Source organism: Ctenopharyngodon idella, chromosome 3 (genome assembly GCF_019924925.1).
Source record: "Ctenopharyngodon idella isolate HZGC_01 chromosome 3, HZGC01, whole genome shotgun sequence".
NCBI classification, from domain to species: Eukaryota; Metazoa; Chordata; class Actinopteri; order Cypriniformes; family Xenocyprididae; genus Ctenopharyngodon; species Ctenopharyngodon idella.
Genome location: NC_067222.1, coordinates 53,363,616 through 53,380,463, shown reverse-complemented (window position 1 = coordinate 53,380,463; position 16,848 = coordinate 53,363,616). Strand labels below are relative to the sequence as shown.

Genomic DNA, 16,848 nt, shown 5'->3' with positions numbered 1-16,848 from the left:
GCTCTAGATTGTAAAATTGTAAAAAAAAAAAAAAAAAAAGGTGTACTCTTATTCCTAGATGTACAACATTCTTTCAGGAGAGCTGTTAATGTGTCTTTTATGGGAATATACTAGGCATGTCACTCCTTTCTGTTCATCAATCCCCAAAAAAATGCATTTTGGATGCACAGGAAAATTTTCCTGAAAGTACTGTTTTCTCTGTTATCCATGCCATCTAGGGTTTTCAAAACATCTTCAATTTCTGTCTCAGAGAGTTTAGTTTTTGTTTGAAGAGATACTTTTAATTGATTCTTTGTGTACTGCTGGCACACTCCACTAACTTATTAATCTCTTCTACGATTAACTACTGTGGAGGAAGGGATCAGGTGCTTCGCCTGCAACTTCATGTAAAACATGGACAGATTTCTCATATATAAGCTCTTCATTTGTGCAGGGTCTAGTATATCCTCCTCACCCCATCATCATCTGCCCCTTCATCTGAGTGGCTTTCAGCAACAGAGAACTGAGACTCTCTAGAAACTGAAGGAAGACCGTGAAGACATGCGAAGCTGTAGAGTGTTTGTGCTTTCTAGATAGGTGGGACGTGAAAGATGATTTCACTGAAAATGAGCGATCACAGTTTTTGAAGGGGCAATGCACCTGCTCTCTTTCTGAAATGTGAAATTTGAGGTTACCCAAAAGATCTGAAAGATCGATCAACTGTCTCTGACAGTTGGTAACTTCACATTGAAGGGTCCCTGCAGAGACTCGCACTGTGACGCAGAAGATGACTGCCGATGATGACGGTAAACATGACAAATTTAATGTGTTGTAATTTCTGAAGCGTGACTTGCAACCTGCATAGAGGTAATGTGCCTTATTTCTTTGTAGCCCTTGATGTACATAACCTTTTAGGATTTTCACAGAAACACTACAACTATTACAAGTGTAATCTGCAAACATCTTTACATGGTGCAGTGATCACCTTTTGCCCCGATCTTGACTTTGGCAGCTCACACAACTTATCTGCAGTGTTGCGACCACAAAGGATCACTACAAATAAGGAGAAGATGAGTACATTCATCTTGCGAAATATCTGAGCTTTATTTTACATTCATGCTTAAAATGATCTGGGCTTTAGCCATGTATGGAGACGAAGAGCTAAAAACAGCCACCAAATCTGGAGCAGAACAGCCACCAACAGGAATGATCTGTTTTTGTAGGGAGCAACGAACACCTAGAAGCCGGTGCTCCCAATGACGCCACAATCAGCCCGTCACCTGCAAACAATACAGACACAACACACAAAACAAGGAACGGCCAACAGGGGCGTCACGGCAGGAAGAGACAAAAACAAGCATGCAAGTGTATGGGACATGTTAAGAATAAAAAAAAAATCCAAAGTAATATATTGAAAAATGCATTGTATTAAAAGCACTGAATGCTATCCGTGTAACCAGTGAATCCCTATCAGTTTATGTGCTCCTGTTTCTGTGTGTGCTTCAGTGACTGCAACTATTTAATTTAGAAGTTATTGAGTAATGAGAATTTGTTACATGTGTATAATAACTGTAGTCCAGAGTGAAGTGACTGCGTGTGTGCAATGAAAAAGTCTTAATGTTGAAACGGAGACCTCTGGTGGGGAGTGGAAGGAAGCAGCAGTGGGCGGAAACGTGACAGAAAGTGATGTGGGAGACAGTAATTGGTCTCCACTTTTGGAGCAAGACAATGAATGGTCATCATCTTTTGAACTTCTTACTTTTTTCTTTAAATAACATTCTCTTTGTAGGTTACACTTGTGTTTATTTAAAATGTTTTTACACTCTCACCTCCAGGATGTGTTGCTTGACAGTGACGCCGCAATCACAAGTCATCTGGTAAAGCCTGAGACTCAGCAGCTTGAATGCAAATCAGCGTTTCCTGATCATAAGGTAATTCTATATATATTATGAAGTAAAAGATATCATTTACCTTGTTAAATTTTTATTAAGGGTTTACTTTGTGTTGATGATGATGTGTATTTTCAGGGCTCCTGTGAACATTTGACAGCAGCTTTAAAGGATGAAAACCTCATGAAGAAAAGGAGTCTGAATGTTCAGGTGAAAAGGTGGGAAATTTGTATATTTTTACCAAACAGCTTCAGTTTCTGCTTCAGTAATAGGGAAAGCATACTGGCAGAATATTAAAAGAAATGCACTTCTTTAGCCATTTCAATATCCTATCACATCCAAACAAGCAGCAGTTTGATATGAAAAAGCATGTTTTGAGATTACATGTCAATTCACAAAAGTATTCAAAGGGAAAATAACAGTCAGAATAATAATAATAATAAAAAAACAAAATTATTTGCTGCAACCTTTGCCACAAAAGGTGTGCTCTCTTTGAGAAATGTGATACTATCACACATATAACATAAAAATATATATGATTTATAAATAATACAATTCATCAGTTTAATAGTAAAAGCCTGCATATCTATTTCAATCCAAAAATATCATTGGAATTATTTTTGTGTCACAGGAAAAGACAAGGAATCTGCCTTGGCTGAATCAACTAACATTTCTACAGAGAGCAGTGAGGCAGAAGACCCATTCTTTGGATGTAGTTTGCCACAGGAGCCGTGTTTCTTTTTTATTGACAAAAAAGAATGGCAAGACCTGAGGAAGCGTCGGAAAGGAAGATGTTTTCAAGGATTACAGTGGACAAACGGGCAATGAGGTCAATTCACCCATACTGCAATTTTGGTTTCACACGCCACAGTGTCAAAACCCCGTAGTCCCTAAAAAACACACCTCTATTCAAATGTTTGGGTTACTGCCGGTTTGAAGACTGCCCCATTAATGTTACTGTGGAAGTCACAGATGAATTCACCCTGAAGGCAGCTGTGCAGTTCACAGGAGGAGATGTGTGCCACAGTACTACTGAGCTAAAAAGGAGTCAGTGTGTGCAGATTCACGTATATCCACTGGAGAAACTCTGGAAACCAAATTACCCAGAAGTGTCTATTTGGATTCTATAGTAAAACTCCCAGAGAAGGTGATGCAGTCTGGGTGCAGAGATGAAGCGCCAACAAAAGAGGCTCTGAAAACCATTGCATGGAGCCAAAGACAACTGAAAAGACCTCATTCAAATGAACTTCTAAGTCTCCAAATGCTAATTAATGGGGTCATGATGCACCCAAAAGGCATAATGCTGTGGTCAAAGAAAACGCTGTCAGTGTTTTACAAAAGGTGCAAGGAGGACATTGTCTATCTGGATGCAACTGGAAGTATAATTCAAAAAGGAAGCTCCACAAGTCCACCAATACTATGTGTATGAATTAGTTGTGCGTAATCCTTCCAATGGGGCATCTCCTCTTCCAGTTGCAACCTACCTAACTTGTGTCACATACTTTTTGCAGGCTTTTCAAATGGGCATGATGAAGCTCTATGGGAAAAAAGCAGTCGAAAGGCCAATTCTGATCATTTGTGATGGCTCACTTGCAGGGATGGGCAGTATTTCTGATACATGTATTTCAAATACGTATTTCAAATACAAAATAGTATTTTGTAATTTGTATTTGATATGGCTGATGAAAATGGCTTTGTATTTTGTATCAAAATACTTCAGTGTTTTGTATTTTTGTATTTTTAAAATACTGTAAAATACTTTGTAAGAAGTCTACATGATAAAATTGCAGCCTCTGATTGGTGCCTTAGTAGTTTGCCCAGACTTGTTGAGATCAGAACAGAAAATTGATCCATATGGAAGAAGGTGGTCAAGGAACGTGCAGAAACGTTTCTTGACCACGTTTCGTTTCCCCCCATATTTATGATTAATACCCTAAATATTAAGTGATTAATTAGTGCTATGAATACAGCTGCCATCAGTTGTCTTCTAATGAATGAATTGTTTGTCATTGAGTCAGTGTTGCTGAAGGAAAGTAGGTCCTTCATTACCAAACACCAAGTAACTAAATTAGGAAACTGTTGGTTACTTTAAAACTAACCTTCATCTGGGAGATCACAGGGATATGTTAATACTGGATCTGTTAAAACCACAATATGTAATTTTTCACCCTAGAGGTCGCTTATTCAAAACAGAATAAGAGTTTGGAGAGGAGAGTCATGCTGAAACAAGACCAAATCCAGGACAACAAGCTGAAAGATGTTGCCTTTCGAAAGAAGATGGTATGTGCCATAAAGCAGGCAACATTAGTAGTCATTGTTAACCGGTAATAATTTAAAATAAGTTATTCTTGTGTTTAATTACTGATTGTTATTGTTTGTAGATTCGTTATCTGTGTCATCAGAGTGGAAGCAGCTTGGGAGATGGAGTTAGGAGGATGCTGAAAAAATTGGAGATAATTTGTTATGGGGACGCTACAGTTACAAAGGGAGAAAGGGAAAACTTCCATTTCGGCAGCTTCTTATCAATGATGTTATCATTCGTAAGTTTCTTGCCACTAATGACTAATAATGTGTCTTTGTCAAGATCTCAAATTAATGATAAAAAATAATGGAGAGGCATGTTATAAAAACTTTAGTATAATTATAGTTATTAAGAATAGACCTATCTACCTATCTACAGTGCTGGTCAGAATTATTTGCCCCCTTGGTAAATATGATCAAAGGTGGCTGTAAAAAATAAATCTGCATTGTTTATCCTTTTGATAAAGGATTATTTGCCCCCTTTTATTAAATACTTTTTGCAATGTCCTTTTGCCAAGATAACAGCTCTGAGTCTTCTCCTGTAATGCCTGATGAGTTTGGAGAACACCTGACAAGAGATCAGAGACCATTCCTTCATGCAGAATCTCTCCAGATCCTTCAGATTCCAGCTCCATGTTGGTGTTTCTTCTCTTCAGTTCACTATATTTTATATAGTTCTATGGTCAGATGAAAAACAAAAAAGAGCTTTTTGGCAGCAAACACTTAAGATGGGTTTGGTGCACACAAGGATTATAAAGTAACGCATGTGTAAAATGAAATACACTGCTGTATCTTTAATGTTGTGGGCCTAATCTTCTGCCAGAGATCCTGGACATCTTTTTCCAGATATGGATTCTATCCAATCCCAACATAAAAAAAAAATCAAAACCTGACTGCCTCTGCTAGAAATCCTATAATGGACCATGGTTGGATTTTCCAACAGACAGCAATCCAAAAACAAACATCAAAATCAAAACAATAAATTAGGTCACTGAGCACAAATCCAAGCTTCTGCAATGGCCGTCCCCTGAGCTGAACACTATAGAAAACTGAAGAGAAGAAGCACCAACATAGAGCTGGGAATCTGAAGGATCTGGAGAGATTCTGTATGAATAATGTGAGCTGAAATCTGCAGGATGGTAGCTCTCCAGGAGCAGGATTGGACACCCCTGCACTAAAGGAAAGAGAAACAGCTACAATTGACTGCCTTCAATGAAATCAACTGAAGACAAAAGATCTTGGCAGAGAATTAAACAACTCTACAAACAGCATTACCAGCTTCACTTATTATTAACCAGAATGACTTTTTTTGTCATGGGCATTTTGCTGTGTTCTATTAAATAAATAATGCCCATTTAATTTACGTATGACTGACTGCTTTCGTTTCTGCTCTGACAGACACAAGACCATGACACACACGTGCACAATAGAAATCAGGAATAGGCTAGGCATACTGAGAGGACATTGCATGTTTTTCATCTTAAGCCAAACTTCAAAGTAAAATCAGTCCTGAAATGGGACAAGTGAACTATTTTTGGAACAATTATGTCACCCGCTTAACCATTTTGTTCCGGATGAAAAGCGCAAATGCGCGCGTAATCGAGTGCCAAAAGTTGCGCTTAATTATCAAAATGTTCCTTTCACTTTACGCTGCAGACAATAAGCATAATAACATCAAAGATCATAAAAACAATCAATGTATGTCGTAAGACTTACCTTACTTGATGTCACATTAAAATGTATTTTTCATATGCCGAGTAGGGCCTACATAAGGCGCTCTGACTGAGCTCGTGTCGTGTAACAAATGCGTCATGGATGGAGACGAAGCTATTATGAGCTCACGTGTAGATCGAGCATGACGTTTGCATTTATATATACACAACTTTTATAACAACTGTCCAAATTTTCCCACTTTAACATTTGAGTTACTGTTCACGCCAATAATGATGACATTAACAGGTACAAATTAAAATATATAAATAAGAGTGGATGCTTTTATTAATGCAGAAAAAAAAACATTTTAGATATATTTTATTACATATCAAATCATAGCGCAACTAAATGTGTTCATTTTGTTGTTAAGGTTGTAAGCCAACGAGAAGAACCATCAGGACCCCACAGCGTCCAGAGCGCACAGACACAACTGCCTGCGCCTTTGCCTGACACACACACCCACACACCCACACTGAAAAAAGTCTAACATTGCTGTTGTTCGTTTAATGCGTATTTTCTCGTTGAAATAGCTTAAAATTATTATTTTTTTCATTTAAAGTAAACATTTTAGTTTATATTTATGGTTGAATCCATTTTTTTTTTTTACATTGATACAATATAAATTGGCAGCGGGACATTAAACTGAATTTATTAATTTGATCAGAGCATTTTTATTAGATTAAGCATGATTTGCACATGCGCATTGTTGAGTTGGAGTTCCCGCTCTCTGATACAAAAAAAAAAAAAAAAAAAAAACGACAGTTGAACTGTCTGTGAAGAACACAACACACGATCTGTTGAGCGGCGGCCGTGACGGTACACTTCAACAGACGCCAGGCTGCGACACAGAACTACGAGCAACATTGATACAGGTAAGATAGACAAAATTTATCGTTAACGTTTTTTTCCCAAGTATACCTGACTGGCCTTTACTCTGGCCGTAATTTCAGCGCTCACGCTTGATAGCATGTAAATTATAAGATAGCACTAGAAACGTTAGCATTCTTCATTCAAACTATAACGTTAAGTTACTTTAGCCGCCCTCTGGTCATGGGTGAGTAATGCTATCACAGGTCGCTAGTTAACTGGCTAATAAATGCAAACTATTATTTCTAAATGCATTTTGTGGGGGCATTGACGTTAGCTAAAGTTACCACGTGTAAGTTAATTAACGTTACAGGTAATGTTAATGCAAATGCATTTGTTCTGCTGAGTGTTTTTAATAGTTAACAGTGGCGCGAAGAGCCTACAAAATGTTTATTTGTCGAGATTACTGTCTTTTAAGAGCTCAGCGGGCACTGTTTTAAAGCTAGCTAGTGAAGATATCAGTCAGGGTTGTCAACTCTCACGCATTTGGCGTGAGACACGCGCTTTCAGGCTCTGTTACACGGCATCACTCTGCCCAAGTAAATCTCACGCCAAATTGCCAAACCCGTTTTTGATATGAAGTATAAGCTTTTACATTTTTTAAAAAAAGTTTTAATACTAAATTCAAACAATAAATACAGGTTTGGCGCACTTAATGTTGAAAAACAGAGTTGCGACATGCTTTCATCTCGCGGCGGCGCGCGCGGTCACGTGGTTCATGGAGCTCTGTCTGAATAGTTCTAAACAAGCCAGCTCTGTCAATACATTTGAATAGACAACAGCTTCACTATACAGGTATTTACAGCATTTTTTGGTAAACAGTACAGCATAGTGTGCATTGATTATTACGTCAACCACATTTACATTATCATTTTATTATGGACAGTGATGGAGATGCAACATTGTTGACATTAATGTTAATGTTTTTCTTGTATTTAACCCTCAGGTATTCCTTACTAATTGGTCACACTCATACTCATTGGTGGTCAAATGTGACCATACTATCTATTTTTCAATTAAATAAATGTTCTATATTTTAGTTAAATAAAATTTATTGAAAAAATATTGATCTTTTGGTACTAAATACTATTTGTGCAATAATTATGGTCCATTAATGACAACTTTAAAGTATTTTTCTTCTAATATTTTTATTATTTATATTATTATAATTAATTATATTAATATAAATATATTATATTATTAATTAATTATAAATATTATAATTATTATTATTATTAAACTTATTTCTGTGTGCTCTACTTTTTAGATCAATGCAGAGTTCTTGCGAATTACAACAGTTCCCTTGGAGACAAAGTTCTTGGTGCAGTTGGACAAGCACTCCACCAAACTGTTGGAGGTCATCAGGAGCAAGGGAGGAGTTGTGAAAGAGAAGACCACCAGGACCTTGCAGGTTTTAGATGAGGTATCTATGAATAAGTTGTGTATCAGTGGGATCCATGGCTGAATAGTTGATATGTTTCTCCTATTGATCAACTTTTGTAAATCAACTCTTGCCGGGTCAGCAGCAATGATTTAGTCTTGCCTCCTCTTTGTGTCTTTGGGGAAGTAACTTCTTTAAATGTGGTTGGGGCACCTTTATACCTCAATGATAAATTTAATATATTTTAATTCAGTTATAACTGCAGCTCACAGTCTCAAACAGAGCTATAGCATTCCAGTTTTTATATCACAGCGTACGCTGGTGTTGCATCAGCTGGGCAGAGTTAATTCACTCTGCGAGTGCTCGTTATCAGTTATACATTTGTTTTATTTACTGTGTGAGATCATTTGATGTGTCACGTAACAGCATGTGAAAAAATTTGAATTGCGTGAATCTCATGAGACATCTTTTAACCAGACGAGAGATCTCATCACTTTTAATTTTGTCACACCCCTTGTCATAAACATTTGATTCGTTTGATTTGCGCCTTGTAACACAGTTCATAGATATGGGAAGAAGGAGGTGGGAACCGGCGAACATTTAAAAGACTTTAATCAATAAATAAACAAACAAAGTAAAAGCGGTAGCTCCTCACGGATGACTGCCGTGCACACACATAACAAAACGTACTAAAACGCAACGTAAAATCCAGGCCTGGTCCTCTCTCGTCCTTCACTGTCGTCACTCCTCCTTTTATTCTCCCGTCACTCCTCTGTGAGAGATCCGAGACCGGTGTGACGCGCAGCTGGCGCTGATCAATTACTCACCGGCCTCGCTTCACTCTCACAGCTCTCACTCGTCACACACCTATTCAAGTTCAGTTTAGAGTGTATAAGAGCTTGGCACATTATGATCTAACATGAAATCGGGAGATTTCTGAAACTATAACGTACTTATTGTCTTTCTTTTTTATGCAGGAAAATGAGGTTGAAGAACTGGAGCAGGCAACCATGGCGATCTTTATCACTGGGAAAGAGGATCCTCTCCATCCACCCAAAGACATTAAAATTGTCATCGATGGAACAGAGGTCCTGAACCAGTTGCCCTCGGTTGCAACTGCTTTTGCCATGGTCTTTGGGCTCATATACACACTTAACCTAAAATATCCGAAAAGGCTGCAGTTCACCTTTGAATTTGTGCAAAAGGTCCTGATGGAGCTTGATGGAAAAAAGATGACCCCAAAAGTCACTAGACTGACCACCCAGCTGTACAGCACAGAGTAGGCAGAGCTGAATTGCACAGACATGTTTGAATTTATTTTCCATTTGTGGTTGAATTTTATGGTGATTTACAGCCAAAACTTTGGATCCTTTTGTAAGAGGTTGCACTTACAAGGCTGCATTTTCACAGCAGCATTTACAAATGTGGCTGCCCAAGTTCGATGGCTACCAGCCTCAAAGGCCAAAGTAGGCCAAGTGTTATGGACAACTTATCATAACATTTCTGTGAATTGCAGTGATCCATGCTTCTTTTTTTCTGTAGCTTTCGGCAGTCTGTAAATATATACCTCAGGTTTTGTGTCAAAGCTATTTGTACAGTCAATCACAAAGCTCTTTCCCGTTTTGTGTGTTTTTCACGGCATTCACGCTGAAAACCAATGCTGCCGCTCAGTCTTTTGCCACTTAGCGGGCGTAACCGCAGTCGTAACGGTCGACGGTGACGTCACGTGCATACCCACTATACTTAAGAATGCAAGAACAAAGGACGCATGAAACCCAGCTAACAAAAAAACAGTATGATAACATCTGATGTAGCCCAGACATCGTTTTAAGATATGATTCCTCCCATTAATAAAATTAACTCACATAAAATCCAGCCATTGCACATCTTCACATGATTAAATAACCACGCTGTTCTGAACCTACAATAAAACACGCATTTGTTGATGATTTTAAAAATATTTATTAGGCAAAAAAACGTATTTCTAATTCATTATATTGATTACAACTTTTAATTAATTATAAAAATCCATTAACATAACGCCATAACATATATTTAAACAAAACAATACACTTTAATAACGTACATTTAAATTAAATAACAAACAATTACACCCTCCCTGGAGCCAAGCGAAGGAAATCTTTATTATATATTATTATATTTCTCCGCCTCTGCTTCCGTTGGAGACGGCAGGACGGGATTCCTCATGGCTGAAGCTGCATGTAAAAAACAAACAAACAAATAAACAAAAACACTTTATTTCTTAAAACGAATAAATCTGTCAAAGATAGCCACTGACACGTGTCCTGACGAGTTGTGAGGGAAAATGTGCTTAAGGTAAGTATAAAACAAATATATTTTAATACTAATTGTGTGGTGTCTGTGATCGGTTATATAATAGCCTTGAAATGACCTTATGTTGATTGAGTTGATCATGATAATCTGTTAGTTAGCTACTAACGAGTGAGTTGTGCCCGTTTCTGTGGTTGGGCAACGACACTCAACTGATCGGTTAACCCAAGGTCCGGTAAACAAGCCATTATATTTGCTAATTATTTTTGAAAATGGCACTTTGCTGTTGGTATTACCACATGTTTGATTATGTTTGACTCGTGAACATGTTAGCCAAGTACTTATTTAACTTAACGCTGTAATTTCCTGCCATTGGATCTAATGCATGTACAACATTTGAACTTACCGGTTAACAGTGACCCGATGTTTGACTTTCTGATCCCCCGCTGGTCTCCTCTCCCACACCAGTTCAGTTGGCGGGCGACATCAGTGCTGAAGACCTTGGAGCAGATTCTCCAGACGGTCTTCTTCATTGTTGGCCCGCCGCTGATGGATAATCTGTTCACCTTCAACAGGTACATTAAAATACGTTTTAGCAAAGAAATGGACCTCTTCTGTACTGTACTAAACACTGGTACCTGTCAAAAGTTTGGAATAATTAATCTTTTGTAATGTTTTTGAAAGTCTGTTCATGTTCACCGACTGCATTGATTTGATACGAAATTTAGTCCAACAGTAAACATTTTTGTATTCTATTTATATGAACTGTTTTCTATTTTGAAAATCAATTCTTGAATTTTCAGCAGCACATGATCCTTCAGAAATCATTTTAATATGCTGATTTTTCTGCTCAAGAAACATTTGTGATTATTATTAATGTTGAAAGTTGTGCTGCTTCATAGTTTTGTGGAAACTGTGATAAACTTCCTTTCAGAAGTTTAGGGTGAGTAACAATTTTAATAAGCAAAGATCAAAAATGACAAACACATTTATAACATTTCAGAAGATTTACATTTCAAATAAATGCTGTTCATTTGAACTTTGTTCATCAAAGAATCCTAAAAAAGGATCACTGTTTCCTCAAACATGAAGTGGAAAAAACTATTTTAATGTAGATAATAAGAACCATCATCAATAATTGACCACCAATAGTAATTGCTAATATCCAAGCATAAAAATGGCTTATGAGAATGTCATGTGACACTGAAGACTGGAGTAATGATGCTGAAAACAAGCTTTGATCAGAATAAATGACATTTTACAATATATTAAAATTGAAAAGTTATTTAAAATAGTAATAATATTTAAAGGAACACTCCACTTTTTTTGAAAATAGACTCATTTTCCAACTCCCCTAGAGTTAAACAGTTCAGTTTCACCGTTTTCGAATCCATTCAGCCGATCTCCGGGTCTGGTGGTACCACTTTTAGCATAGCTTAGCATAGTTCATTGAATCTGATTAGACCGTTAGCATCTTGCTCAAAAATGACCAAAGAGTTTCAGTATTTTTCCTATTTAAAACTTGACTCTTCTGTAGTTACATCGTGTACTAAGACCTGATGGAAAATGAAAAGTTGTGATTTTCTAGGCCGATATGGCTAGGAACTATACTCTCATTCCGGTGTAATGATCAAGGAGCTTTGCTGTCGTACCATGGCTGCAGCCGGCGCAAAGATATTACGCAGCGTCTCTCACAGATGTCTCCATGGTTGCAAGGGACACTCCCTGTGCAAACGGGCTCACAGGCGCTGCGTAATATCATGAAATGGATTCGAAAACGGTAAAACTCAACTGTTTAACTCTAGGGGAGTCGGAAAATGAGCCTGTTTTCAAAAAAAGTGGAGTGTTCCTTTAACTGTTAATGTTTTCAAAATCTTCATTTCAAACTTTTGGCAAGTAGCGTGTAAACATACACACTACATTTCATTAGTAGTTGTAGGTGTTTCAATTCCATTTCTTACCATGCTCTGCAGAAACCCTCTGTCTGACAGACTTTGCTCCAGCTGGTCTAGATCCGCAGTGGATGCAAGAGGAAAGATGCCATCCTCTTCATAATTTTGCACTGGGGGTAAAAATCGCCTGTTTCCCACTAGAGACTGGACCAGTGAAGTCAGGTGGTTTATCTTCAGGTCCATTTTCTCTAGAGTTTCTAGAATTGCCCTTTCTACAGCTGCAGTACAGAAGAACATTTAATTTGGCATGTAGTTTTGATTAATAAAATAATGCATTGTACAGTTTTTTTTTTTTTTTTTTTTTTTTTTTTTTTAAGTTGATAAATAACTTACATGTACATTGATTTGGTACAAGACTCAAGACTGGATTTTCCCGTCTCACGCCAGAAGTAGCTGTAAGTAAAAATTTACTGTGAGGTTTTCAATGTTTTGTGACAATGTTTTCATTGTCACGTGTGCCTCTGACTTGGTGGATGTTACCAAGAACATGTCTGGGTTACATTTCACTCTAAATAATGTGACATTTTCATGAAATGACCCCTACTCATATAATTTTTTTTTTTTTTTTTGAGTTTCACTCTTTTACCTGGTTTGGTTAAAGGGTTAGTTCACCCAAAAATGAAAATTATGTCCTCAATTACTCACCCTCATGAAGTGTTTTGGGGGTGCTGGAGCTTTTGGTGCAGGTGGAACTTTTTCTCTATTAATTTTCTTCTTTTTGTGGGGGGTATCATGAGGCTCATCATCTGATGAGTATATTTTCTTTCTGAGAGCAAAATCAGGGTATTACATTATTTTACAAAGCAGGATTAGATGGGTAATAACACTGCCCTGTTTGTCAACTGAAAGAAAACATTGACATCTTACTTGTGAATTCTTTTTCCAGGAATTTCAGATTCGGAAATGTCAGAAGTGTAGCATGCCTTTTTCCATTTTTTGGAAATATTGTCAAAAGATGTCAAAAGAAACAAAGTATCTTAACTTAGGCCATGGGATGTCATGTATTAGTGATCTCGTTTTATGTGATGTTTTAATAATGTTTATTTACAGTGTAGTTTAACTTACCTGACTCGTGCAGAATTCTGGCCTGATGTTTGGTCCACCCTTTATCTGGCTGTGGTGCCTCCATCATCCTGACACTCTTCAGCAACCGGTCCAAGTCTTTGAATGGAGGCCACCACGATTGGCCATCTGAGTACCAGGACTTTGCTACAGGTCCAGTTGTCCCTTCTCCCACAAACTCCACTATCAGGTACATGTTGTTGTTGTTGTTGTTGTTGTTGTTTTTTGTTTGTTAAGCTGCAACAACCTAGAGTCCCATAATGTTGTTCATATGCATGATTCAAATACACAAAACACATGTAACAAAACAAAAGGCACATATATTCAAAAGGAAAAAGAATAATTATTGTGTGTGTAAAAGAGGAACAGAAATAAAATAACGGTCGTAAGGAACTAAGAAAGCTTTCCCCTCAATGTTCTCCAGCTTGCAGAAATTGGTTGTTCTTGAGAGGTCATCAACTCGATGAACACCAAGTGCCGAGGATGGAAGGGGATAGACAAAAAAAAGTTCATGATTGTTGAAGGTACTGTAGGCCACATAAATTTCATCCCTCACTGAAATTATATTTTGCAGCTTTGAAACTTTACCGCCAATGTAAACAAAACTGTTAGCCTGGTCCAGTTTCAGAGTGTAAGAGCATGTTTTTATTTCTTTGTACTGTGAAGCTCCATGAAAAGATTCGGGTAGAGGGCCAGCTGTATGTAGTTTTCTGAGCAGCTGTGGGTTGTTTTTCTCTTTTTCTTTGCTGCACCTTTGCATTTCAGAGACCCTTCTTACAGTCTGACTCAGTGGACATGTAGGTTTCCGCAGGAGTCTCTTCAGCTTGTGCAGGTGGTCCTCGTACTTGAAAGCGCTGAAGTTGTTGAGGACGCCGTGGTGCTTTGCATCTTCTGCAAGATGTACAAGACAGTGAACATTGTAGGACAGGAATTTGGGGCCGTATAGCTGTCCAAAGTGTGTGACAAATAGTCGCAGAATATCATTGGCATAGTCAATGTGATCTCCAATTAGGCTGTTAATGCTCAAGATGAAAATTCCGACAAAAAACAGCAGAAAGTTTTTGTACACCTCTGTGGTGAGTAGATCTTTTAGCATAACCGGGCCTGTGTACAATAAAAAATGTCTAAATTCAGTCGCCTTCCATCGATCTATTTCCCTCAGTGCCCTTGGTTTGCGTGCAAATTCCATGGGCACATTTTTCTGGGCACCAACCAACCTTTCTGTCAGCACAGAGACTTGGAATCCTGACAGCCTGCACATGAGAGGACCTAGCCGAAGGCACAAGAGGAGAAGCCGCCTCATGACTCCAAGGCACACAAGGTGCATGTAATCAAGGGGAAATCCAGAGATCATGTCCAGTGAGGTTTCTTCCAGAGGTGAGGTGCCATGGTGGTGATCCAAATCGGTTTTATTTCGGAAACTCTCATCATTTCTAAGAGGCATGTCATTTCTGGGGAAGGTCATTCTATTCTCCATGTAAACGCCATCCTGAATGCACTTTTCGCATCCATGGTAGCCTGTGTGTCCTTTGACCTTTTTTAGAAATGCACGTGCAGGTGCGTCACAAACCATCGAGGTAATCTTTAGTGTTAACTTAACTCCCTCAAATTCAAAACCCTTACCCAATTCTTTTATTTCACAGATGAAGTCTTGGAGATACTCATCCAGTGAGCTAGGTTTACCAGCACCACAAAATAAACCTATTGTCACCGGTTCTTCCTGCACCAAGTTTTGAACAGTTCCGAGAATAGGCCAGAATTGAGTTGCTGAACTCTTATAGAGAGGCAGACCATCAATGTTCACTTGGAGCTCCAAATTGCTCATGTTTCTCAGAATGTCCATGTTCTTGTAGAGTACCCCTGAAATAGATTGAAGTAGGCCAAAATGATAGTACTGGCCACCAGCCTTGTTCTGTATTTCAGATCTGTTGGAACGCACTGTTCCTAATAGTGTCCTGGCATCTTTTGGCAGATTCAAATCATGCTCACGGAGGATACTGAGTAATGAATTTAGTGCCACATGTGTTATTTTATGTTTTGTTGCCAAGTCATCATCCAGGGAACTTGGATGCAGTTCAGACTCTGTGTCTGAGTCTGTGTTAGATTCACTACTGTATGAAGCATGTGCCATGGTGACGCATTCAGGCTCATCGATTTGGGACAGACAATCCATAAATTCGACATTGTCATCATCAGCGGTGCTGCTTGTGTCACTTTGCATGCTACCATACTCCTCCCTCCAGGATGGTGATGATACTGCTTGCATTGCCTGCAGTTGTTTGTCCACCTTCTCTTTGGCTTTTCTTCGCAATGTCCAGTACGATTGTTTTTTGCCAGCCATGGTGCTGAGACATTAACAAACAAAGTACATTGTACTAACCTGCTAAATGCAGTGGTTCTCAACTCCAGTCCTGGAAGCCCCTTGCATTGCACATTTTGGATGTGTTCATTAGTACATATGATTCAACTCGTATAATAGAAGCTCTAAACAGCACGATAGATGAGAGAGACATCCATAATGTGTAATTTTGTGGGTCCCCAAGATCAGAATTGAGAACCAATGGCTTAATGCATTAAAGTCAATGAGTACATATGAGCACATACCTTGTTTTTGACAGTGTGAACTGTGGCTACTGTCGTTGAGTGAGTGCTGTTGACTGTAGAGAACTTTCTGTAGTGGGGGAAACAATATAACATTAACTGTCAGTTTTGTCATTTTATGTATTGAACCTAAAGCTTATTAAACCTGTGTGTGGTCACTACTTTTTAGATGATGTTTATTAATACATTTAATTCAATTAGTTACTTTGTGACTAAATTTTGGTTGTCAGGTTTATCTCTACTTCTAACTAGTTGATGAATGTTGGTTGAGGGTTAAGAGAACTAAACTGAAGAATGGTTGGCCAAAATGTCATTGTAGTACTCCTTTGAATGTAAAAATATATTTTGATCTGCCAAATTTTAATGTCACGAGACAATTTTTTAGCGCAACAAGCTTTTGAAGGAAATTTTTTTTTGTTTCGTTTTGTTGTTTTGTTTTAATAAGTGCATTTAATGAAGCTTTTATAGTTATGTATACAAAATCAATTAGTCTTTAGTCTTTTTAGGGCCCAAGCACAAAATGTGCAGGGCCCAGTTGTTTTCCTGTAATTTGTCATATCACCAGAGCATATGAACAATCACATTTGGTACATTTAATATTTGAAGAGTTTTATTCATTTACTAGTTGTGGCTCATGTAAATCATGGCCACGGGACATTTTTGACCAGTTGGTAAAACATAAGTTTGAATTGAGTGCCGTTATAAAAATCTGCAGGTGTTTGTGTTGCATGAAAGTTCAATTAAAATTAAATCAAAGTTAAAGATGACAACAAAAAAAGTTTATTTTCTTTTCTTCACAGTTGAAAAAAAA

The 16,848-nt window shown here is 38.0% G+C and overlaps 1 long non-coding RNA gene across 1 annotated transcript; it reads left to right on the top strand.

Annotated features, from left to right (window-relative positions):
• The first annotated feature begins 6,034 nt into the window (after window positions 1-6,034).
• LOC127509010 (uncharacterized) lies at window positions 6,035-10,005 on the top strand. The gene is made up of 3 exons (XR_007929093.1): window positions 6,035-6,754; window positions 8,017-8,172; window positions 9,108-10,005. It is a non-coding gene; the product is annotated as an uncharacterized LOC127509010 (long non-coding RNA).
• The last annotated feature ends 6,843 nt before the right edge of the window (window positions 10,006-16,848 follow it).